Source organism: Struthio camelus, chromosome 17, assembly GCF_040807025.1.
Source record: "Struthio camelus isolate bStrCam1 chromosome 17, bStrCam1.hap1, whole genome shotgun sequence".
Taxonomy (NCBI): domain Eukaryota; kingdom Metazoa; phylum Chordata; class Aves; order Struthioniformes; family Struthionidae; genus Struthio; species Struthio camelus.
The window spans coordinates 10916867-10942812 of NC_090958.1; the positions used below are offsets into that span (position 1 = coordinate 10916867).

Sequence of the window (25946 nt, forward strand, 5' to 3'; positions counted from 1 at the left end):
AAATTAGCTACCTGGCAAATGAGAATTAGAAATGCCTTTATTTGTCCAGTAAAGAGAAACTGAGATGGGAAGGCACCAGAAACTCTCCCCTTCTGTCCTTGAGTGCAGTCTAAAGCCAGCTTAGAAGTGCTGCTGGGGATGGCTCCTCCATGAGCACCATTACCCAAGCTGGGCTGGGGCTGGCTCCGGAGTTATTTCACCGGAAGTGCTTCGAATGCTGAGTCAGCAGTGCCACTTCTGGTAGCTCTGGGTTTTCCGTGGATGGCTCCTGTGTGCTGAGCAGGACTTGTTTATCTGCTCCGGCCCAGCCCTGCGCAGCAGGATTGCAGGCAACGTGAAAAATAAACAGGGGATTCTAGCGGCATTATGTCACTCAGGCCGGCCCAAACGCTATAGAGCCGCTGCCAAGTTAGGTCACTTAAGCAAATACTTTGAATGGGTTTAAGAGACAGCTAGACATTTTTATGAGGAGAAAGGAGATTTGCAGATGTAGAGACAAAGCAAGGAGGTGTGTTTGAGATAAGCTTAAAGGGCCAGACTCATTGGGCCAAGTGGCCGTTTCCTGCCTTGCAATTCTTTGCTTCCTCGCATCTATTTACTGAATAGAGCGTGCCGTGCCGTGGCCCAGCGCGGAGCCCGTGCTCCCAGATACGCCTGTTGCAGAATGCAGAAGAATCGTTATCAAGAAAAACACTTCTTACAAAGGAGGTGGCAGAAAATAATCAGTAGGAGAGCCCAGATTCAAGCAAGGTTGCTTCTCCGACAAACTTGATTTGACGGTCATATGAGTCGTTTAAAAATCCCTCACTTTCTGCGTTGGAGCAGATAAGGACAAGATAGTGGATAGGAACAAGTCACCAAACCAGCGAGCACCTGCAGGCATCATTCCTCCTGGGACATACCCAGTTGGCACTAGAGTGACAGCATTTCTGGAGATGATGGAAGAAGAAATGATGGCGCTAGATGCCCCGTACTTTACAGCACCATCAGGGCCACTGCAGAATATCTGATGTTCTGTAGTAAATAACTGCAAAAAGATAATTGCATTATCTTTTACTTTATGAAATATCCTTAACTTTATTAAATGAAATGGGTAATCCACCGTTAAGTACAGGAGCTTCCAAAGGCCTTCTCTATGAAAATTGTTAGAAAACTAGATCCTAAATTTGCCCTACTTATCATAGCAGGAAGGAAGTGACGTTCCTGCTGCACCCTTTTGATGAAAGGAAGGAAATTAGCAGGCAAACTCAATTTCTGGGGACAGACTCTGGATTCCCACTGCGTCTCGACTTGCTCATCTCACAAGAAGTCTGAAATACCAGGTCGGCAGGCTTGAGACCTCTCCTTCTCGTTCCTCTGTAGTTTCTGGCTCTCTCAGAAGCACCTACTAGGCCTGAGGCAATGAACTCTCCCAAATCATACCTTTTTCATAAGATTCACAGCCTACTTCATACACAAATACGGTACTCCTCTAAACGTAATTTCTTAATCTTTCCCTTTCACAGGCATAATAATAATCAGAGCACTTGGCATCAAAGAAATTCAACTCCTGGGCAACATTAATTAAGCCTTACACCCCGCCTGCCATGACTGCTCATACGATTACATCAGTGTCATTTTTAAAGCTGACGGTGGAAAGAAGGCATACCATAGGGATGTCTCAATTTGTTTTTCCTCGCTGCTACCCTATATGTCTGGAAGAGCCTTCAGGGCCCAGCCCAGCATGAAACCTCTCAGTCCTTCAGCTTCCTCCTCCAAACTCCTGATAGGAGACATTTGCTCTTGTTCCTGACCGACAGGTCTGCCAGAGTGAAAAGTAAGGTGAAAGAAATGATACAGTATGATGTCACAAAGATTAATGGACTAAATGATACAGACCTTAGTTTTTGTTTCTGTCCCATGCTCATACCATTGCCTACTGACTTCATATCATATGTTTTCACGGCTTTAGAAGAAGAAGCTATGACCTTATATTTTAGTAGAAACCACCCGCACATCCATGACACTCTTAAATAGTAATTTTCTTTTAGTGAAGCCAAAGCTTTTCCTCATTGCTTAAGCTACAGGGATGTAAGAACAATGTCAGTCACGTTGTCTTGTACTCTCTCTTGGCAAGGACACATGCTATAGCTTCTGCTGGAACAAGCATGATGAGCAGGATGTTTGGGTCAGCCTGCTGGCTGGCCCAGACCAGAGAACTGCAACCAAACCTGCATCACGTTCTGAAAAAAAAGGAAGACTTTACTTCCCTTCCTCCTCCAACTCTTGTTTGCTATGACGGGACTTGAAGCAGACATCTCAAGAGGTTGTTTCATGGTCCTTCTGTCCTGAGCAGAGGAGCAGCATGAAAATACAGGAGACTCCTTGCAAAATTTGTTCCCAAAGGGATTTCTGGAGCAGGCATGTAGGCAAAGGCAGCTCAGGCAGCTATTAAAAGTTTTATGTCTCTGGATCTCCAGACCTCTTGTGGATAGTCCCATCAGTAGTTTGCTATGTGGGAAAAAGTGAAAGCCAGTTTTCCCCAGTGAGTTATCCCAGCTAGGTGGTCTGTCTGTACTGACGTTGTTACAGGTTCTGTTGTCCATTTTTATGAAAAATTGTTTCTTTTGCTCTTTGAAAATGAAGAAAAATTTCTCTCATGTCAGAGTGAAGGTCACATCTTGGAATAGTTCCTCCGGCTCCAAAAGAAAAGGACACATGTACACACACAAGCAAAAGGCTCAGACAAAAACAATCCATTATACAGCTTCCATGAACTTTCTAACTTTAAGCTCCTTTATCTTCTGAGCATGTGTCTCCCAGGCAACCACTTAACTACGGCAGGTTCGCCAACACGCTGCATTTCACATAATCTATCTCTTTTTTCCAAAGTTCAAGTTTAGATCCTTGCCTAAATACTTTATAACTATTTAAAGAAAAGAGAGTAAAGAAAAAGAAAATAACTTCATAATATTTTTAGGAAAGCAGACAATACCGACTTACATGACAATGCTGACATATACTAGTGTTCTCTGACTGTAATTACTTGGATAAAAGTAAATTATTGTTGATACATATCAAAAGGCTAGAAATCATTGAAATAAGCACTAAAATTATCTGACCTATCCCCTCTCTCTGTATCTCCTGGGTCTTCAAAACTGGGCTAGAAGGAAGTCCCATAAGAACTGTAGCTTTCTGTTACGCCTCACTTCTGCTTGAGCTACAAACACTTCAAGGCCAAGTGTGTTACTCTGTTTGACATTTTTGTTCACGTTCCATTGAAAAATAGAAATCTGCTTAGAAATGAAAAGGAGGAGGAGGAGAGAACTACTTGTCCTTTTCTGAATTAACGATAGAATTTAGTCCCTGTTGATCTGAGTTCAGAGTGTGAGCGGGTTTGACTGCAATTGTTAATATTTAATTGTTAATATAAATTGTTAATATGAACTTTCACAGAAATAATTTTGTGAAAATTTCACAATCAGGTCCTTTAAGCCTGGCAGCCCTGCTACCCTTTCAGGTTGTCAGCTACGAGCTTTATTACCCTTATCTCAACCTAGAGCTGATCTTTAGCCCATCTTCCTAATTGAGGCTGCCAATAAAGCATCATATATTTACCCTGGTGCTCAGTCAGTTCCTTTAAGGAAAACATTCAGAGGCCTGATAGCTTGAAGAAGGAGTTCAATGCTGAAGGATGCTCAGCAGATCAATGCTCTTCCCCAGCTAATGAAGACCGTGATGGCATATTCAGTCCTCTCCTGAGAGCGCTAAAGGAAATAGAGTTTTCTAGCATGAAAGTTGTTTGTGCTACTTCCGTTCTGTTGTCCAACTTTGTACTAGTCCACAAAATGAACTTAACGCACCTTGCATTTGGCAGCACTGCTGCTTTTGGCAGAAAATTTTGGGGTATCTTAATTTAGATTTTGAAAGTAACATGTTAGTTATTCCAAATGTGCAAAGATAAAACATTATCATAAGTTCCTTTATAAGATCGATATTGAAATGCAGTTCATTTTACAAGGGACACTCAGTCCTTTCAAAGTTGTGGTTCTGCAGGTTCCTTCCATTAAAGATAGAATATGGGAAAACATGCAGTGAAGGATTTTCAAACCTTGAATATATGGAAGAAAGTTGTGTTCAGCTTCCAATACTCTGTAACAACAACAAAAAACCTTCACAAATGGTCCTATGCGTAGCAGAACTAAGGAAACAAGATTTGCTTCAAATTTGTGGGTGTGTCCTCTAATTTTCACAAAAACCTACCCTGTAATAACTGCAGCCGTGAGCCTCGGCTGGTGCAAGCAGCAGCACGTGCCGTGGCCGGCCGGGGAGGCTGCACGCGCTGCTGCCAAACAGCGACCGCAGCTGAGTGTTGCCTCTCCTACCGCAAACACCGCCTTTCACAAAAGCTGTAGAAACTCTTTTCTCTTTGCTTCTTTCACCATTCTTTTAGAATTTTGCATGTGATGAACCAGAGAATAAAGTCATGTTCTAAGGCCAGATAAAAATCATTTAAATCAAATGTTTGAAGCACATAATGTAGTGAATGTCATCAGTTAGAGAAGAGGTATTTAGGAAGATCCTAATTTGGAATCAATATGTAAGGAAAGCAGTCGAAGAAGGAAGCGGCGTTGTATCGGGCCAGGCAGACCGTAGAGCTGTGGAGCGCTGGGGCTCCCTCGCGTGCTGAGCAGCTTCTCGCGCTGCTGCAGAAGGGAAGCGCAGGTGTTTGTGTGTAACATAGGAAGGATTTTGTGTGCTATTACCGTTAAACTAGGATTGTATAATGATAAAGCTGTGATGTGACTGCAGTCCTCTCTTCTTTCTACATGGAAAGAAGAAAGGCACTTAAAACAAGGGAAAAGCTTCATCTTGGCAGGGTGGATATAAACTTTATGTACTGTGAGTAGCTATTTAACCTCTGCAACCTTATCTATCTGGAGACTGCAGTGCACGGAGTATCCATGAAATGAAGGCCTCCGGCAAACGGCTTGCTGAGTTTCTGTGCAGACTCTCAGATGTACGCAAAACACCATGAGACACACAAAGGCACACATAAAGCAGGAATAGATTTGCAGAGAAGGAGATAGATCCGCCAAGCCCCCATACCAGGACGATAAGGCCTGTTGTAAGTGTCTCTTCATCTTGTAAGAACAGAGGTTCTTTCTATTAAACCTACCCACAAAAGTCCTATAATGGCTGAGTCCAAAGGCGTCATGGAAGGGAGGTTAAGACAGACAGTTGAATTTTCATCTTTTTTCATTCTCCCAGCTGTTCATACTCTGGCTTTTCCAACCATCACAAATCCTGCTTTGTAGATCTGATCAAGCTAGGGGCAACCATTAGCTGAAATCCAAAGAGGACTTTTGATCACAGAGCCTGGTTTTTGTTCTTTGCAGAAGAAATGCGGTGGCTGATTATCTGCAGCTCTTGTTTACATTTCAGTAATGTGAACCCGTTGAAACAAAATCCCCTCTTTCACCTGACTTTTCAAGCCACAGTGAGCTAATGGTGGTGGTTTCACAGGGTAACAACCCCACAGGGAAGAGGGAAGTTACTGATGTTATTGGGAAAGATGTCAAAAAGTGAACCCATCACAAACGGATCAGGTTTAGCGTCAGTGTACAACTGCTTCTGCTGCAGGGAAACACTTTCCCTTATTATTTCCCCTTGTTATTGCGAGGGGACTGCCATAACATAGGCCTTCACTGCTGTCTGAAGCCTGGTAGTCTCCAAAGTTCGTAGTGCCCATAAAGGAGAAGCTGTAGCTGGATGTAGCTGGAGGAGTGCATCCCTCAGTGGGGATCCCTCATCATTTGTGTCCTCCAGGAGTCCACGCTGGAGCCAGGAGTGGCAGAGCTGGCCACCCCACCTGCCGTCTGGGCTGCAGGAGCACATGCACTTGGCAGCATCTCTTCATCTCTGCCAGACTGGACTGCCAGGGGCACCGCAGCAGGGTGGCAGGTGACACTCCAATAGGGCTGGTAGGATTTTTGGCACATGCTGACAGGGTACTCATCTCTGCTTTCAAGAAGACTGATTTTTGCTGAGCGTGGGGCAGGTGTTCTTGTGGTCTGAAATGTGGATCTGTGTTCAGCTCAGGTTTGTGCTACAGACACCGAGTTAGCTGGAATACAGGAGACGATTCGTTCCAGTCGCCAGCAAGCCGCTCTCCCAGGGAATAACATGTGATTAGCTACCTTACTGGTGACCACTTTTGTGACTGGTGAGGGGGAGTCACCAGCAGCAGCTCCTGCAGCAGCAAGAACCTCAGCGCCGCGCGCAGAGAAGCACGGCAGAAACCTCAGCCAGCTGCGCCTGCCCAGCGTTTAAACCAGACCCCTTTACAAATGGGAAGAGGTCATAAAATCTGCTGTGAAACCTCAGTGCTAGCTTCAGCTGTTAGTGACTTTAACAGCAGAAGTGCCCTGTCTTGATTATAGGAGCCCTCTAGTCCATGAACTAATTGCCCAGGGGACTGGGAACAGATTGATCCCACAGTAGCGCTTCAACTGGTAGCACAGCAATAAAAAACGGGCAAGGAATAAAAGCAACACAAAAAAAACCCCCATGTGCTAAACAGCAGCCACTGCTGCTGGCTTTCCACACAGGCAGGTGCGTATGGAGTTTTCAAATCCCCTTCACAGGAGCCCTGCAATAATCCTGCTCCTGGGATGTGTGGAGACCTCAGCCAAAGGAAGACCTGCCTCTACCTGTAGAGAGGAAAATAATTCCTGCTCCTGGGTGACAAGCCAAAATTCTTCACAAGTATGCACTAGGAACTAAAGGCCCAGCCCTATTAAGAGCAATAAATTTGTACCAGGGATGTTCTTGGCCCAATAGCGAGAGTAAACTGACACTTTCTGGCACTGTTGCCTTCTGCCAAAGGGTGGGAAAAAATAACCCAGGTAATAATAAAGCGATCTCAAAGGTTTTTTTTTCCTCCAGCCTGGCTTTTGGAATGAAAGTCATATTCTAGCCTTGCGTGAATCTTTCCAAGGTTTCTTGGAGCTAAAATAGTGTGTTTCATTTATTACAAGCTGATCAGAAGCGTTTCTTGATCCAACATCAACAGTCTCAGAAAGGAAAAGAGAGAAGGAGGGACTGGAGCTGGAAGAGAGGAAGAGAGGCTGCCGGCGGAGCACGGGTGGCGCAGCGGGGAGGCAGCGCGGGGCTCGGGGCCAGCGCGCAGCCGCACGGAGCCGGGGGCCAGGAGCACCCGGACGCCTGACAGCCCCTCCGGCGCTTATTCACACCTAATCCAGTCTCAGCCTACAAAGCCAGAGCGCCGAGCACGCAGGCCGGGTGGCAGGTCCGATCCCGCTGGTGTGTCGGTGTAACGTTAAATTCCCCAGGGCGGCAGCTTTCCTTTTCCCTTTGTCAAGGGAGCTGCTGACGCTACCGGGCGCAAGGAAAGTCGGGATCTCCCCAGCGGCTGAGACATCTCCAGCCATGCCCTGGCCTGGTCCAGGAGACGTGGTGGTGGGAGTATGATAATGGAGTGAAGAAATGTGAGGGTTAGGTTGTTACAAAAAAGCTGTTTTCTCACCTTTGAGCTGTAAAACGCGTGTGCTGACAGACTGTACGGCCCGCAGGAGGAAGAGTAGCTCTGAGCGCGCACTGTGGCCGAGCAGCGTAACCTGGGACCGTCACCGCCGCCAGCAAGCGAGGCCGAGTGCCGGCCCCAGCAGACCTCGAGAGGGAGCCAGGGTGCAGAGCGGCAGCCTTGGCTACTGCAAAAATCACTGTATTTTGTAAAAAAGGCAGTGGAAAAAGAAAACCCAGCAGAAGTGGGGCATGCCAGGAGATTCCCCAGTGTCACAGCTACCCACTTCCAGGGAGGACTGCCCGAGCTTGCAGGCATCGAGGACATAAGGGCCAGAGAGCCCCAGCTCGTCTCACTGAAAGTGCAAACCGCAGCAGGCAGGGGCCGTCCCCGCTCTGCATCGGTGCTGCACCCAGGCTGATAGAGCCGATATATCAAGGGCAGCTTTGCCCGAGAGTGGCATTTCCCCACGATGTGACACAGCCGTGCTCAGCCGTGCTGCCAGGTTGAAGCTGGTGTGCCCCAAGGAGGCTGCCATGCCCCAGGCATAGCAGCACAGGACTCACCGCGCCAGCGGAGATGCCTCCGCAGCGCTGCACGTGCCTCATATTAATCTCGTGGTGTTTTGAGAAGGAGCTGTTCAAATATTTTGCTGGGAACAGTTTTGCGGGTGTGAGGAGGTGCAGCCTGAGCAAGGCGGCAGGGTGCTGGCGGCTGGAGCGACGGACCAGCCTGCCGGCAGGGGCTCAGAGGAGGACAGATGGGTCCTGCGTCAGCATCCTCCGTTCGAGCAGGGGCTAGCTCAGAGGCTGGTGTTTTCAGCAGCTCCCGTATGAAAGTGCCACAGAGTTGGTGGCTCTGTTCTTGCTCCCTTTCTTCTTTCTGGGGCCAGGTCTAGCACCAACTTCTCCCAGCCATCTTCAGTGGGTTTCTTTGCTCACGGCTGAGAGCACTACGAGCCCTTCCCATGCACAGAAGATCATTTCATAGCTCATGAAAAAACAGGATTTTAATGAGATAAAAGTGCTGTGTGAAAATCCCATGGACAGGAGCCAGCAGTTCCTGAGGGACAGAGATACCTCTTCTACTTCTCTGCCTGCCCATGCACTTACTTTTAAAATTATTTGTAAACAAGTTCCTGAATCAATGGAGCTAGCTTTCATGTATAACACGTTATGTTACAGATTGCTACCGAGTCCCTAACAAGATTAATCTCCTGTCTGGGTGGAGATGGAAGATGAGGTTCTTTCCAAAGGGAGCTATTTATATGGACTGGAACAGTTCAGACCTCCTGTAAACAGAGACGGCATGAGCAGAGGGTAGGGCATTTGATGCTCTGGGCAAGGGAGGATGGTTAATGCACAGCAGCCTCGCTGTGCAGGAGCAGAGCCAGCTCTCTGCTTGCAACGGGTGCAGTGTGTCTGGAACAACATTGCCTAACCAAAGTGTGTCAGATTTGGGACCTATATTTAATTTTTCCTTATTCCCAAGAAGTGAACACTGTTGCACGAACTTCAAAGTGGTGTAAATGAAAGAAATCCCCTGACCAGCCTTCATTTGGTTTGGCATTGAGTGGGTTTGCGAAGCAGCTAGCTCTCCCACACCCAAGGAGATGCTGTGTGCTACAGGAAAAGCAGTAAATGGGAATAAAAGGTGTGGCATCACTCCACTGCCCTCCACCTCCAGCTGCAATCATCCCTGCACCCTCCCAGGGCTCCCCCAGCATACCAGCCAGGGCAAGTTACACTGTTTGCATATCTGCCAAATGCCACATTACAGTGCTCTGCCACTTACACCTGTTTTCTGACCAACATGCGCCCAGCATGTAACCCACACTGGGATTTAAGTCACCTCTGAATTTGCTCTACGGTGTCAAATGCATTCAATTTATCATCTCCTCTCTGTGGAGCTGATGGGAGGGAAGGGAGAATCCACAACTTGCTTCCCAGTGGCAGAAGAGCCTCCATCGCAGGAGCGGCAGGAGCAGAAAGCATTACTGATGCTGCTGCAGCACGCCACAGAGATGCCAACAGGGCTGCTGGGATACAAGAAGACCCTGGCCATGCTTCGGTCTGCTTCCCCTTGCAGACACAGAGGCTGCCACCTTCCCAGGAGACCAGCAGCCTCCGAAGGCTCTGCGGAGGGCCCAGAGGGACTCCAAGCTCTGGTGTCCTGGGCACAGATTTGCACTCCTCTTCGGAGATGGACAAGACACATCCTGTCTTCCTTGTTCCCCAGGAGAACCTATGTGACCGAGAGATCACATGTCATGCTCTGTGTTGAGCTTCCCAGTGAGGCTGCAGTGAGCAGGCAGCTGACATAGCCAAAATGCCTGGCTCGGTACCCGCTCTTCTGACCCAGTGGGGCCTGCTGCCACACCAGCGCCATGAGGCAGTGAGACCTTCACCAATGCACTGCATGGGCTGCTTCCCTTGGCAAACCTGGGGGAGTTGGTAATCTGAGGATTAGAAATGAACTGTCCTCAGCTGACTATGATTCAGCCAGATGCTGTGCATTCCTTGGTTGTCCTCCAGTGTCTCGTGATCATGTTTATGAGTTCTAAGAAGTTCACCAATTTCAGCTCAAGCCAGTGATGGTTTTACATTAATTAATCTTCTCCTGTTTCAAGATATTTGCAGGATCCTGCTGGGGAGCAGAAACATTTCCTTATGATGCTGCTGACCAGCCACACAGCCTGACCCACGCTCCAAACACACAGTGTTCCATGTCATTGTCCAAAAATCCCCCATGCAGGTCATCAGGAGATGGTTTTGGATCCCCAGTCAGGGTGTAATGTTGGATGCCTACTCCACAGCCAGTCCCATGGCCTCTAGGGCAGGAAAATGTGATTCGTTGCTAGCCAGGGTATCACAAACTGATGCTTAGTAAGTGACATTATTGAAGACTCAGCAAGCAAATTGAGCACATCAAAGGTAGATGGCTCTCTGGGTATATCTTAACTGAGGGAGCGTCTTGCCAGCTACAGGGCGCTTGCCTGTACAGAATTATTTCCAGGCTCTAGCCCTCCAAAGTTACAGAGCCATTCTTGTTGGCTGAGAACTGGTTCTTGAAGAGCAGAGAAAATCCATTAAAAATAGAAAAAGAAGAAGGATATATGTTTACATGGCTGTGAGCCAGGGAGCACAGCTTTGCCTAGAATCATGACCGGCTTGCGAACCATCTTTTCGTAACAGGAGGCTTGGCTTTTCTCGGCCCTGCCACTCAGCCTTGGGCTGTGCAAGCGTGAGAAAGTCAAGCTTCTGTACAGTCCTTTACCAGGGCAAACATGATGGCCCTGCAAATGCCATGGCTCTGCAGCCATGCCACCGGTCCTGGCCGCACGGATCACACTGCACACTATTAAGAGATGTGTACCTCCACCCTTATCTCCCCTTCACTGCTCCAGGAGAAATCTCTTGCATCTATCAAGATCCTCAGCTTCAGCTGGGGTGAGGAGGAGAGAAGAGTGCAGGACAGGGCATCTGCTGTCGAGTCCATGAGGTCTTTGAGCCTTTTCACAGCAGAATACTCACCGTTTGTTAAAACGGTTGCTTTTCTCAACCACAAATAAGTTGATGCGTGGAGGGAGGTGGCATGGTTGTATCCGGGAGCCTCCATTCTCCAAGGCTGCATGGGACCTTAATCTTTATTGCTTTGTGTGACTTCCTTCTCCTTCCTTGTTTGCTTCGCCGGTGTGACTTTACATTCTGTCTGAGCAAATATCAAAGAGGAATCTCTTGTAAATAGGGGGACCTGATATTTTTACAAGCTGAGGTTTCAAGATGCATGTTTAGTTATTTGCTTTGGAATCCATACAGTGCTAGACAAACACTATATTACCCAAGCCTTTCCCCCTGAGGGGAGCCATGTCCAGTACAGTGTGGTGCAGGGCTGCATGGGTAGTACCCATGTTATATTGGCCCAGACCCTTTTGCTTTCCAGCAAGGGCATCACAGAGGAATTACCCTGAGCTCAACACATTTTATTCCCTGAAGCTGCACACCTCTATGTCTGTGTGCAGGCAAAGCCCCTCATCCACCTCTCGTTCACCTCTGCAGTTCTCCCACCCACACTGCTGCCTCATTCGGGCTGAAGACACCTTGTGTGGACTAGTCACTGCCACCATGGAGCTCTAAGTGGGCATCTTTTTCCTCAGTCAGGGTAGGAGGGCAATGTAACAGGTAGAAAATATGCCTGGGACCTAGGTCTCCTGGTTCCTTTCCCTGGCCAGTCAATGGGTGACAAGTTACTGTGGGAATGATGTTTCCCTCTCAGAAGTGTTGCGAAGCTGTAGAAAGTAACTATGCTCATGAGAAGTGGTTGTCCAAAGCATACCTGCTGCTCAGGTAATGTTGGCCAGGCAAGCACCAGCCTCGCGGATTCTCTGGGAACACATTTCTGGCAGGGCCCATTTCTACTGGCCCTGGCTTTTCAGGAGATAGATTGGTCCTGGCTTCCTTGGCTCCTCTGTCACTAAAGTGACAGTTAAGAGACCTCAAGATCTGATACTTTCATAATGGGAATAATGCAGAAGAGGGTAATGAGGACAAGTGAGTAACACACTGAACTGGGACTGTAGGGCCGACAAGCTGCCGTGTGACCTTGAATGTCTTTCCACTGCCTCAGCTACCTCCCTTGCTCTTTGTCCATCAGCCCTGTACAGGGATGAACCCGCTCCAATTTGGAGGCTGTATTATCCAGCAAAGACATACGCATTTTTCAGTGGAGCCTCAAACTGTTACCAAAGTATGAATTCTTCAGTTTTATTGATTTTATTTATTAGCCTTTATGTAAACCATCCACAGCAGAGCTGGTGTTTCTAGAGAGCATTTAGGACAAATAAACACTCTCTGCTCCACTGCGGGGACTGCCAGCCCAGCCCTTAGAGTGGCTTCAAAACCAAGTACCTTCAGCAGGGCTTGCTGAGGGAGAAACCACTCCTTTGCCACCAATGTCATAACAGCACAGTTGATTTATTGCTTCCTGATTCCCTTTCTCCAGTTCCCCAGTGTTACTGTAAGCTGGTTGTACTGTGTGCTCCCCAGCAGGGTGACTGAAACCAGGACTGGTTCCTGTCATCTACGCCAAAAGGAATGAGGTCAGGTTTTATTAGAAACAGCATGTAGACGATCTGAGCAAAGCCAGCATGATAAGCGTGCCTCCCGCTGGTGCCAGCAGTGAGGATGAGCCACGCAGCGATGCCTGGCATGCTCTCGGAGGCTCTGCTGAGCTGTGCAGGGCACCGCTTCGGAGCCAGGCCAGGGCAGGGCTCAGACTGGGATTACAGGATGCACAGCACCATGAGAGAGCGGAAAGGGAAACCCAATATGGAATGGATCACAAACTCTACTTTTTTTTAATGGAAAATAGTTTTTTTTCCTCTACTTGGAAATTCCCAGATGCAACATCCACTTTTTTTTTTTGCCATCAAAATTTCCTGTAAAAAGTGGCTACCCATCTCCCCCCACTAAAAATAAATTCATTTTTAAAAAATCAAAGGTTTTAAAGAAAACAGGAAAAAAAATTTCTTGGGCAGAAAATCAACTTTTTAACAAATTCTGAACCAGATAGTTCATAAAGCCACATTTTACATCACAATACTTTGCTAACACAGAGGTGTACAATAGCACCAGTGTCTTTTTTTTATGTGTGGGGGCGACATTCGGTGCAAACACAAATAGAAAGCTCTTCTCCACTAGCAGAGCAGACAGCCCGCTGATACGTATTGATCTCACACTCACTAGTGTTTGTCTTTCTGTTCCTTGTGCTGGAGCAGCCAGGTTTTCCTGAGCGGGTGTGGAATGTGTATTTATTGGTCCCACTGCCCTGGGGACTTTCTCTTTGGCAGGGAAAGCAAAGACGACGCCAGCAGACAGGGAGAGGGTCTAAGGCGCTCCTGCTGGGTTTGAAGGGATGAGCAGCATAGTTAATGAAGTTAAATGGATTTATATGACATGGTTGTCTGTGATTGCAGAGGACTAGACTCGACATGCAGAGGATATTTCCAGGCCTGGTTGCCAACCTGGGCATGTCGTTGGGGTTCGGCTGCAAATGCAACCTGGAGAGCCCCGCTCCATGCTTGTGTCTGCCGCCAGCCTGCTCGGGCAAGTCGCCTCCCTGCTCGGAGATGCTCAAAGAGGAAGTTACATTGGCTTCAGTCAAACTTTCTTTTTATAAACTTGCACGAGCTCCTGTGTTGACAGCTCTGTTTCAGTATAACCTGTCTCCCAGGGACATCCACAGAAGGGGCTGAATCACTTCGAACTCAAGTGTAAACTGGTACCTTAAGTTAAAGTGGTGCAACTTGCTGATGGAGACAAACTCTTCAATGCCAAATCTCCCCCACCTGGACGCCATCCACTGGGCTGAGCAATCGCATATGGTGCAACTCCCAGTGAGGCTTTGCCAGTCTTAGGCTTTCTCTAAATGGCAATTTTTAGGGTTGATATTATAAATCCTATTTTCTCCCTCTTGCTGCTTCTTCTTACCTCCTTAAATCATGCATGGTAGCAGTTGCTTGGCTCTACCTCTGACTGTTCCCTCCAAAGGGAAAGGGGAAAGGAAACTATTTTGCAATGTTAATCCTCTCCCCCTTGTTTTGGCCAGGAAAGTCCTGTCCAGCGAGATGCAGGCCACTAACAAACACCAACTTTCTGGTACCTCCAAACTCTCCTGCGCTGCCATGGAGTCAGGGGGAGGATGGTGACAGTGCGGCTTCTGGTGGGTCCAGACTCCATCCGGGTAGCCTGGCCTGGGGGCTGAGTGGCAGGGGAAGCCTGCTCTGGCAGCCCAAGCACTGCTTGATGGCTCCTCGCACGTGCAGGTTCCTTGGCTGGGAAGCACCCTCGTGACACCCGGCAGCCTGAGTGTGCACAGAGGGCTCTCACCAGGCTGCCAGGCCTCGATTTCCCCCACCTCTGCCTTCTGCTCTCCCAGAGGTGCAGACTCAGTGCGAGAGCCCCAAGCTCTCGGCACAGGGGCTGTCAGGCGGGGCTTGGGAAGGTCTGATTTTGGCTGACAAGGTTTGGAGGAGCACTGGATTTTTGGAGGATTCACAATGCACATCCGAGCCCAGCCTGTTGCGTCAAGCCCTCTGCGTCACTCCGGATGGGGAGGCAGGGTGCTCAGGTGTTGGGCCACCTCGGGTTGTTCCTCTTGGTGTCAAATTATTTATGATTCATGTGTTGCCATGATGTCACTTCCCACGAAATAGCTGGGCTAGCAACCCAGCTTGTCTCCTGCCAAAGCACTTGGCAAAGTGCCTGGCCGCCTGCCGCCCTTTTGCCAGTGACCCACATCCTGACGCTGTGGATTGACATCGGCCCCTTCCCCATGGCCCTGCCGGGGCCACGGGAGCACTGGCGCACCCCAAAGGGGCCTGTGTTTGCGAGAGCAGCTCTTGCGCCTTGCAATGCCCAGTCGACTGAGAAAAGAGAGTGAGGTTGGGTGGCTCTGAGGCACTGCTTGGGAAGGGGTTTGTGCATGTGAATGCATGTATGGGGTGGGCGTACAGACTCGCCTTGGGTACTGCTGTGGGTGGGAGGGTAAGTGCATTTTTGCAGCTCACTCTGCTACTGTTTGTTCAGCTAACACAGTTGCTCTCATTCAAGAGCAAAATCACAAGGGGATAATTTGCAAATAGCAACTGTATGTTAAATACTAATTTGTATGTACATGTTTGGGTTGCTTTCCAAAGTCCATTTATCATCTCAATCCCCCTGCATCTGCTGCTTTGAGGCTTTCTGCCAACTCAGCAGAATGGGAACTCCAGCTAACCCTGCTCGCACTTGTCTCGCTCCCAGCACCTCCGGATGAGAAGTGAGTGTGGCTGGGACTGCCATGGGATTTCTCTCTCGATGAGCCATACCTGTGCTCAGAGCATATTAGGGTTTCTATCCAACAGCAAAAGCTAAACATTTTAAAGTGTTTTTGAGCTTGCTGCAATTTCTGCCCATCTACTGTTGTCACTATTGTAAGCTTGGAAAAAAAGTCAGGAAAGTTTAGTTAGTAGAAATTATGAGTTTTTCAGCTCCCCTAAACTTGGTACAAATTCTGGATGTACAGACTAGGCTGATGTGAGACCCTCTGCCCAGTGAACATGCCGGTAGGTCGTGTTGTGGATGTGAGTTCAGCTTCTTTCCACGGGAGTTTCCAGCAGAAGGGCTGACTCCGTGTCAGGCACAGCACAAGCCCAGAGCCAGCCACCTGCCTAGCAAGCTCGTACGCTGAGTTATATCTGGGCCAATATCTAATTTGGCCAGGTGACCTCAAAACTAACCAGGAGAAGTAACAGCCCAGCTAGAAAACAGATGGAGGTGAATTTACTACCATTTCCTATGAACCAGACAGGATAGGATCAAAACAGTCCCTGCTGCCTGTGGGCCTGCAGGTGGGGGAATCGCCAGCACCACCAGTTGCACAAAGCAGATCAATACGGCTGAGTCCAGAGCCCGTTTTTCTGAGGAGAGTGGCATTGTATATAAACTGGAATTTCCTGTAAACCAAGTGCCCTTGTAATAGAAATGGCCAGGAAACAGCTGCGCAGATGCAAAGCACTTTTACTACTTGCCTGATGTTTTCCTCAGCATCACGTTTTCATAATTTTTTTTTTCAAAATGCTTAAATCCTGTGCAAACAACTTTTTTTCCCACCAGCTTCCTGTATGACAGTAGCCAAGAGAAACAGCTTCATTTGGGGTGATCCGTTTAACCCCCACACCATATTGTCTGGGAATATGGGGACTAGGGATTATTCAGTAGAGGCTGAAAAATGTTAATATTTTATCAGCCACAGAATAAACAGATAAAGCGGAAACCACTTTATATTTTTCTGAAATGTTAATAATGGGTTGATAATCTCCTAAGCCTACATACTTCCTGTGATTCAAAAGGGACTGCGTGTACTCAACAATCGCAGTGCGGCCCTGGCACAAGTTACACACCCTCTCCAAGAAAGGATACCGTTGGTCTGGATGGGAACATGGCACAGAAGCCCAAAGCTGCTTTCTACAATTTCTTAATGGAAACTGGAGAAGCAAGGTGAGGAGCAGATAGAGTGACTAGCAACCCTGGACACCAACACAAAGCCTGATCCATGGAAGTCCTTAGAACTTGGATCCAACTAGTTCAAATCCGAGAAAGACCTTTAGGTGACTTGGCACCTGTAAAAAGATTATCTTTAATTGTTGACAATTAAAATTCTGGAAGGGCTTCAAGATTTGAGCTAGGGCTCACTGGTTTGCTCCAAATCCCGAATTGCTAGAATGAGGCTCATGAGCCACTGAGGCTCACGTAAAGGGCATCCCACCGCCCTTCGGCTGCAGGGGGATGTTGTGTCTTCTTTGGCACAAGGCCGCTCCAGGACCTCTCTGGGCTGGAGCCGAACAGGCCAGCATGAATGATAACAGGGATTTGCATCCAGCACTAAGGCCAAACCTGGGGGCTAGTCCCTGCCCCTGTGAGAAGGCAGACAGTGCACAAGTGCCATCATAAGATGAGTCTGGAGAGTGAGCACTTGCATGGAGAGGCCCAAAACTGCAGGTCGCCTTTGCTTTGTGCTTAGTGATGCTGGGTCTCCAGTTCCAATGTTTTGCCTCCTCAAGAGTGAAATAAGACTTTCTTCCAACATCAGTGATTATAAGTCAATGTAGCTTTTATATATAGCTCCTTGATAGGCTTGAGTTGGTGCTTATAAGCTACCAGTGGATCTAAGTGCAGAAACGGGCCTCAGTACCAAGAATAATTTCCATTTTACCTTGTATCAGGTCTCTGCAAACTTATTCAGTGCTTACAGCCAGAATGACTGTATTGAAATCAAAATCAAATTCTTGTATTTGGTCTAGATCCATCATTTCTCTGGCTCTGCATCTGGGAACCCTGATGCTTTTCTGGCAGAAATGGAAACTTTCTGCCATTTACAGACCTATGCAGAAACTGACAGGTATAAAATTCCTTTCTTGTGCCAACTTAATGCCATTTTTGTTTTGCAATCAAGGATCTAAACATACACACACACACACCCTCTCTCACACACACACACACACACACACACACATATTCTACAACTATTGCCAAAGCCCGGGGGTGTGTTGCAGTCTCCTCTTTCTCCACAGTTTCACCAAGACTTGGCATTTTTTGACAAAGGGTAATGTCATATTAAAAGACTAGAGCCTAATCAGAGCAAACCCAGCAGCCCTTGCTGGCAGCAGAAGCTGACCTCTTCTGTCTTTGGGTTAGACTTTCAGGTCTCTGCATGCACATCCCTGTGTCTTTATTCAGGATGCACCCACTGCCAAATGCAACAGATAGATAGATAATAACTAATCTTCACTGTATTGATGGTTCTTCCTCCAAATCACAACCAAGTGTACCCCTTGCACTTTAAACAACAAAGACAAAGGGGACTTCCCTCAACTTGTTGGTAGACATAAAGCAAATAATATTCCTTGGAGATGACATTCATGACATTTTCTTTTTGCTTTTTTTATCAAATGTAACTCCAATATAAAATTTACAGAGTTTTTGCATGTCCTTTTTTGTAATTAAAATCTAGCATTTCCCCAATGTCATTTAGCTTTCATTGTGCAGGAGGTAAATATTACTGGCAGCACTTTAAATTAAGTTTAACCATACTGGGGAATTTTTTAGATTTATGAAATAATGATCAAAACTGCATTTGTCAGCAGTGTTTCATAGGTCTTATGAACCTAATGCCTATGAACTACTAATGCCTCTTCTGCAGATTGACAGATCTGAGGGGGAGCTGCCAAGGGTTGGCTTCCTCAGGCTGGAAGACGAGCGTGGCATGTGAGGCCGATGGCACTGTGCAGTGAGGTGGAGATGAACGGGAGCTCCTCTAAACCGTGGAGAGGAAGGAGGTGGTTGAAGGAGCAGCAGCGCTGCCACAGCGTGGGCTCTGGGCAGCTCTTCTAAGGAGCTGTGCACTTGCTCTGTCAATGGCTGATGGGATTTCCAGAAGCTCTGCCGCCCGTTTTTGCCCGTGGTTTCACATAAATAGTTTGGTACCATTTCCCTTTTTCAATTCCTGTTTTCCTTTGCAGGCACACAGGCAAAACGAACTCACATTCCTGAGTCAAATGTGCAAGCACATCCAAAATGCCTTAAAATATTGTTTTCTATTCTTTCCCTCCTCTTTTTTTTTTCTTTCCCTTTGCATGAGTGTTGCTGTTTCCACAGCAATGACTAAATATTGACATGCGCCATTCACCAAACAAGAAAAACAAGCACATGAATAAATATGAACTGAAGCACAGTGGCAGGGCTCACTGGTGCACTCCAAACCAAATGGTGGAAAGACAGCGCCTCCCACCCACCACCTCTGTTGGGGGCAGAGGGACCTCATAGGCGGCCTAACCACAAATGAGCCAGCTCTTGGCAGAGGCCTAGGTGCCATTGCTGGGAATTTGATGGTACTGGGATACACTGATCATCAAGGAAAAGTCTCACCCCTTTCTCCCTAGGAATCCACGCAAACAGTGTGAATACATGGGATATGCAACAGCCTCCACCCGTCCATTTCCCTGCATTCCCCAGCAGGTGTTTTCATTGAGTTACTTCTTAGAAATGTATATTTACCCAGCAAAGCTCAGCTGAGATGCAACATCTGTTTTTCGGCAAGATCTTGCTTTTTTGCACAGTTCTACAGCTGGGCTGGGGGTTGCTGGGGTTAAGTGTCTTGCTCAAGCTCAAAATGTTGGGCAGGGGCTTAGGTGGGATTAGAGTCCAGGATGCTCACAGCTTAGTCCTCGCCTCCTCTAACTGCTGCTCGGCCACATGGCCTCTTTGGGTGCAAGGAGAAATTGTTCATGACATCAGGGTGTGTAATTCTGTAGCTGTAGCAACCAGCTAATGATTTGCCTAGAAAGAAGTGTAATCAATCTCCAGTTAAAATTCAGCTTCACGTTACCATTGATGTAGGATTCATTAGATTTTAGAGTCACTCTGATGAGAACAGCTTGAAGGGCAGAAGATCCATTTCATGAAAGATGTCAAGTTTTAAAATTTGGTTTCGCTCCAAAAAAAAAAAGAACACAGCTTTCCCCAAAGTCTGTTCTCAGCTTCTCCTGGATAAACTAGGTAGATTACTTTTCATAAACCTTTCATTATATGGCATAGTTTCCAGACCGTCCCTCATTTACATATACATTCTTGTATCCATTCTTTGTATCTACCTCCTTTTTCGAGGGTAGGCACAAGAACAGGACCAAATGTTCTAGCAATGGTCTCACTAATACCTCAGGCAAAGATAATATCACTTTCCGTCTCCCACTTTAGATAGTCTCCTCTTTGTAAGTTCAAACTCTCTTAGCTATAGTTGTGCAGTGCTGCTTTTATACTCCCGAGGTTCCCTCTTATTTCTTTAGGTCTTCACATCTTGTAAGTGGGACCTCCAATTTTCGCCCTTGGTTGTTTGACTTTTTATTTGCTCAGGTTAAAGTATATGTTGATCAAAGGAGCTATGGCTCCACAGCAGTCTATGAAGCTGCTCCTTCTTCTTGTTGCCAACCACCGCAGTCGCTTGCTGAGCCAGTTTGAGGTGTTATCTCTACATACATTTCCATTTAGTTCTATATCCTCAAGAAAGAAAGTGGATAGCACTTGTTCAAGAACAGTGCCTACTAGGGCTCCATCAGAAGCAGCCCTGTTTAATCACAGTTCCTCATTTGTATCTATTTTTTGTTCTACCCATTCCTTAATTTTAATCAACTTCATCAATGCTGCACTACTTTGCAGAGTGCTTGCTCTTTTTATCAGAATGTCCTGCAGGACTAAGCATTATGTCTTACAGGAAGCTCTCTGTATTATAGCAACACAAGTATTTTTATTAGCTAAGCTTGTAATTCCATCAAAAAACAATATAATGTTAGTTTGGCAAAAGCTATTTTCCACAAAACCATGCTGACTGGCATGAAATATGCTACCTTTTAATTCTTTAATGCTTGTATCCAATATCAATCTTTCCACAGCTGAACCCAGAATCAATACCAGATTAACTGACTTAATACCACCTGGGGTTTTCTGTCCACCCCTGTTCAAATGTTGGCACAATTTGCAGTTCTAGGCAGTCTCATGGAATTTCCCTCATGTTCCAAAATTTCCTTAAAACCAACAGTAGCAGATCATACTGCTCCCAGTTCTGCTGATCTTAAAAATATATCACTTGACTGCTTCCTGTCGAAAGTTCTCCCTGGTTTCTGATGGACTAGAGAGAATGTCGTTATCACTGTCAGGGATAAATATGCCACTTCTTTTTCTTTTCAAATTCAAAGCAAAAATATGTATTTATGACTTTGCTTCCTGACTGATGGGCCTGCCATATTTAGCTATAATGAGATTTGTTGCTTCTAGATGTTTCTCTTGGTTTTACAATGCTATTCGTATTTTGAAAGGCTGTTTTTACTTCCCCTCTCACGCAGGTTAGCAGTGGTTATGCCAGTACCCTAATTCAACTGCACTCTTAAGCTCCATTAAGCTGGAGGGGCTTGGTTTCCATTGCACTTTGTCCCTCAGCAGGTTTTGATTAAACATATGTTTAAGTAAGTACTTAATCAAGATCTGAAAGATCTCTTAGCACTAAAGCGGTGACACCAGCAAGCGTTGAACTGATGGGCAGAATGAGGTGGTCCTTCCTACAGAGCTTAATATCCAGTGTGTGTGCAGCAGTGTGACGTGGTGTTATCTGATCTCTGGTGTGCAAACGCCATCCAGGGGCTTCAGGAGAGCCAGGACTCCAGGCCCGAACTAAGTGATAATATTGTCTTAATCAGAATGTGTCTTACTTTATATAGGTCACCCACTTTGAACTCTCCGTTTTGAGTACAGACGCTTGTGAGTAACCGTTTGTCTCACTACCAGATATGTGGGTGCAGATAAGTAAGGAGAGGTGTAAGTAGGAGCTGATTGAGTCACAGAAACTTTTATTTTCATCTGATGATCAACATGGAAGCCCAGTATTCGAAATCAGATCTCGCTGAGTGCAGAAAACAGCTTTTTGTAAAAGGAAGTTTTATGCTAGCCAAGCCAAGAAAGCTATCTCAAGCTTGTCTCATCTGCCAGCTGCTTTCAAGTGTGGATACATCCAGGTCTCAGAAAGAGGAGACTGTTCTGTAACTACAGCAGGTTTTCATTACTGGAAATAACTGTATTTTCAAAGTCTTCATCAGTAGCGTCCCAAGTAATGTAGATTTTCATTGTCGAGATCTAGCATTCTTCATCTCATATCTTTCCTGTTTAGCGAGAGGATTACAGACTCAAAAAAAAAAAAAAGTATTTTTGGCTGCAAGTACTCCGATGCTTTTGCAGTTGTCATAGCTCCTGAAGAAGTGTCGTGATGGTAGATACCTTTAGCAACTGCTGGTAAAGTTAATGCTAGAGATAAAGCTGATCATATTTTTCACTGAAGTTGTAGGCATGATTCTCCTTTGTCATCTTGCACCATGGCATGCACATCCACAGTGACTCTGCACGATGGTCGTCAAACTTAAGAGAGAGCTACAGCTTGAGGCTGCGTTGTGTTTTGTTGAACGCTGATAAGATGGTGCTTGTTGAAGACTTACCCAGGCTTTTCTCTTAGCCTGTTTCTAAGCAGAACCTCTGCGTTTTTTTGATGAGCCATTACCCAGACAAATCTCTGACTGTGGGTTATTAACAAATGACAGCACTTGATTTGCCACCTCAGTCCCACATAGTTTGGCTTTGCCTAGTTAGTGGCATTGTTTCAAAAGGGAGGATATCCAGTAATGTTTGCTAATAAAAGTCATCGATAATCATGCGTGTAAAGTTCATGAATTTCCTGACACTTGCCAGTGTTTTCACATTAAGCCAGCGGCTGTCCAAATTCTTGTAAGTAATAAATCACATGCCTCACCCTCCACACAACAACAAAGCTGACTTTATTGAATAAAATATTCACCTATTCATCTCCTTGGGGTTAGCACCCATTCAGGTGAGCACAGGAATCCAGTTGGGCACTGGCTTGCAGTTTGCTGGCTCAGGTGAAGTCAGCTTGGTGATCACACTTATTGCAACCTCTGGTTCCCAAGAGGTAAGGCTTTCCATCATGCCTTTGGAAGGGACTATGCACAGGAGCCACCAACCAACCTTAAAACTGGTTTCTGTGCCTGCCAGAAGGGGATTTTAGGCCATTCCTCTGCTTGCAAAGAGTTCTGACCACCTGATGCTATCACCAGGCCATTCATCTCTGGCTACAAGTCCTCTAGCCCTTTGTGCAACTCTGTGTTCAAACAGAGCAAACTGCCTGCTGCATCACATAAAGCAGACTGTCACAATAATGGTTTAACAAGAATATTAATGTCATTGGCTAAAAAGAAAGATGCTGTCTAAATGATTATTTTCCTTGAGTATTTTAACAGCAGTTTTAGTTCAGCGTAAAGAACAGCTTTGCCTCCTTTTATACGAATTGGCAGGAAGAGGTAATATTTTAGCTGACGCGTAATCTATCTTGACTCTATTGCTTTTTTATTGTTTGTCAGAAAGGCCCTGGGGGTAAACATTATTTCTTTGTCTGTTTGGTCCCTGGCTTCGAGCCAAGGACACATTTCTCACACCAAGCATGTTTCTGCATACCAGTGGGGAATAGACTGGGTGAGGACAAATTACCAGCTCTGCACACAGGCCTCTCAGGTGCCATTTACACATCTGCAGAGGGGTCATGGTGAGGGAGTCAGAGGGTGTGAGAGGGAACAGGCTGGGGGGAGCTTCCAGAGCTCCCCGGGAAGCTGTCAGCTGGCAATTTCAGTACAGTGTCTCACACTGCTCCCAAGACTTGCAAACCACCAAGCCAGTGCCTACAGAGGCCAGGGAGCCAAGTGGATACGCTCACTGTGGGTATAGATGAGCCCAGGCAATGACTTAGCAATGATCTGCTGACTCAAGTGAAACAAATTCTCCCACTGGATCTCCTGCAGTGTTCAATAAAGCAAGAGCTGACTTATTTTCTCAGGAAAGCTCTTGAGCTTTACCATTTGGAGAGCTCGTTTCCCTAGGCGCCAGTTCTGCAGTCAGTTTCCCCCAGACGCTGATCACGCAGCAGTTGCTAAGTGTAGTTGTTATCATCTGCACCTGCTCTATGCCCTCCTGTGTCCCACCATGTCTCCATCACCTCTCCAGTGAGTTGCTGAGATGTTAAGTCCCGAGCTTTTTCGGCTTCTTCAGATGAAGGACAGTTCTCACTCTTAAACTGAATGCAAACATCCCCCAGGCACAATGTTCCCAATTCAGGGGTTTAGTTTAGCTCTACTGCTAAAATCCAGCTGAATTCTCCTCTCTCACTGCTCCTACCACTGAGGGAGACATTCTTTGGACTGATTTGACCAATGAAGATACTTCCCTCTACATGGCAAAAGTGGTTGTTCTCTCTTCTGCCTCATGACTTTAACCAGGTTTGTAGACCAGATTTAGTTTATACCTACCAGAACCTACCAGAACCACAAACCACCAAACGCCAGATCCACCAAACTCATGAGTATTACACCTGCTACATTTGGGCTCAGATTTGCTGGGCATGACACAATATTGCATGCAGATGAGGGCAGGGACCCGAGAGAGCAAGTCCCTGAGAGAGTGTGAACCACCCGACCTCCACTGTAGACACTAGAGCTCTGAACAGCAGAAGGCCTAGAGTAAAGACCTGATTTTAATGAAATCTGTGGGATTTTAGCTACTGATAGTTTTTGCCCTGAACTCTACATTTCAAGAGAACTGAGCATAAAGGAAGCAATGAACAGCCAGCGGGTTTATGAGTGAAAACTGGGACTTTCAATAGGGTCAAGGCCTTTCAACCAAATTAGAAACCCTAGGTATCTGCAGTCTCACTAGGTTTCTTCTCCAAGCAGTGAGAGCTTTTGTGTTCAATGAGCTCAACAGAATTTGAAGCAGAGCCAGTCAAGCTTTAGGAAAACCTGGCTAGCAACACATTTGCTTGGGAAAAAAAAAAAAAGGAAAAAAAAAGAAAAGAACGTATCTTGTTAAGACTTGTGAGACAAATGTGAACGCAAGTGTCAATAGGGAAGGAGAAAACGGAAACACTTCCAGGTGCTGAGAGGTGCTCATCCCGCAGGGAGCTGTCAGGGTCTGAACCTCTCATCTCCAGGGGATGGCTTTGTGGATGGTGTTGTCTCCTGTCACTCAGAGCACAGCAGCCCCACCAGCTGCCCCCTACGTCTCTGTTGCCTTAGAAAGAAGGCACTGCCTGTTGTTTGGCACCTTTCTGTCTTTCCTCTCCCCAAAAGGACTGGAGGTCTCATCTGGATAGATCCATCCTTCCTACTTGACTCTTGAGGGTCATCTAGGCTGGCAATATCGAGAGAGTCTAAGCTGCTCCTGTGCTTAGGAAAGGGATCCAATAGCCCCAGGTGGGTCTCGCTGGGCAGATAGACAACCACTCTCTACCCCTGCTGATCTCCCTCTGAGTTGGATTAGATCTCTGTGTTCAAACAGCAGAAAATGTATTCCCTGAGAAGATAAGATGAGGAGAAAGCTCATCCCTGTCTGGTATTTCTTCACCAAAAGAAGCCCCTTTCCAAAAATGGCTGTTGACTGAGGATTATTGCAAGCATGGGGTGCCCAGTCTGGGACATGCAGAGCCCTCAGCTGGGATACTCTGTCAGCGGCTGCTATGACGATTGCTAGTCCTAGAGGTAAAATATTGTCAGCTGTCTCTCCTGGAAGTGGTGTAGAACTAACCCGTACATTCTTACTTTCTCAGATCTCACCGCTTAGGATTGCTGAGAGGCAAACTCTAGAGTGGGACACTGAAGATCTAGCCAAACTGCTTTGGAAATAACACGGACTTTTTCCAGTTCAAGAGTTGATGGCTCCTGTGGGTAACATATAAGCTGAACCTTCACTCCAAACATGAGGACAAAAGGCTCTGGGACGTATTTCATTAAACATCATCCCCTGAAAACCCTGCATAACTTCACAAGTCAAATTCTAAGTTGAATAAAGCATTTCCAGCATCCTTTTGAGTGTCTATTTAATACTAAGAAGTATCAGATGATAAAAAAATTCTTCTATGATTATGAGGTTCATACCCTAGCCATGAATATTCTCCATGATTTCTGTTCACTTTTTTTTTTTTTTTCCTGATGAAGTCATCTAGGGAAGTCTTTCTCTTTTCACAATGGAGACAGCAACAGATATTTTATCAGAAATCTCCAAGAGTGGAGAAACAATCATGTCTGCTCTGCAGAACATAAACACTCATCCTTCAGCCCTAGGTTCAGTTCCTGACTCTGCCACAGACCTCCTGGGTGAGTCACTGACTAAGCTGGCCCTCGTGTGTGTGGTGCGCTGTCCTCTTGTACCTGTTTAGGCCATCACATCTTTGAGGAAGGGAGTTTAGAGAGCCTATCTGTTCAGATCCATCTAGAATCTAGATA

The 25946-nt window shown here is 46.5% G+C and overlaps 1 long non-coding RNA gene across 1 annotated transcript in view; it reads left to right on the forward strand.

The window, feature by feature from the left end:
- The window catches only part of LOC138061404 (uncharacterized), a 125241-nt gene extending 99716 nt beyond the window's left edge, over window positions 1-25525 (forward strand). Inside the window, exon 3 of the long non-coding RNA XR_011135124.1 lies at window positions 25271-25525. This is a non-coding gene — a long non-coding RNA (uncharacterized lncRNA). The remainder of the gene's footprint in view (window positions 1-25270) is intronic.
- Window positions 25526-25946: the final 421 nt, after the last annotated feature.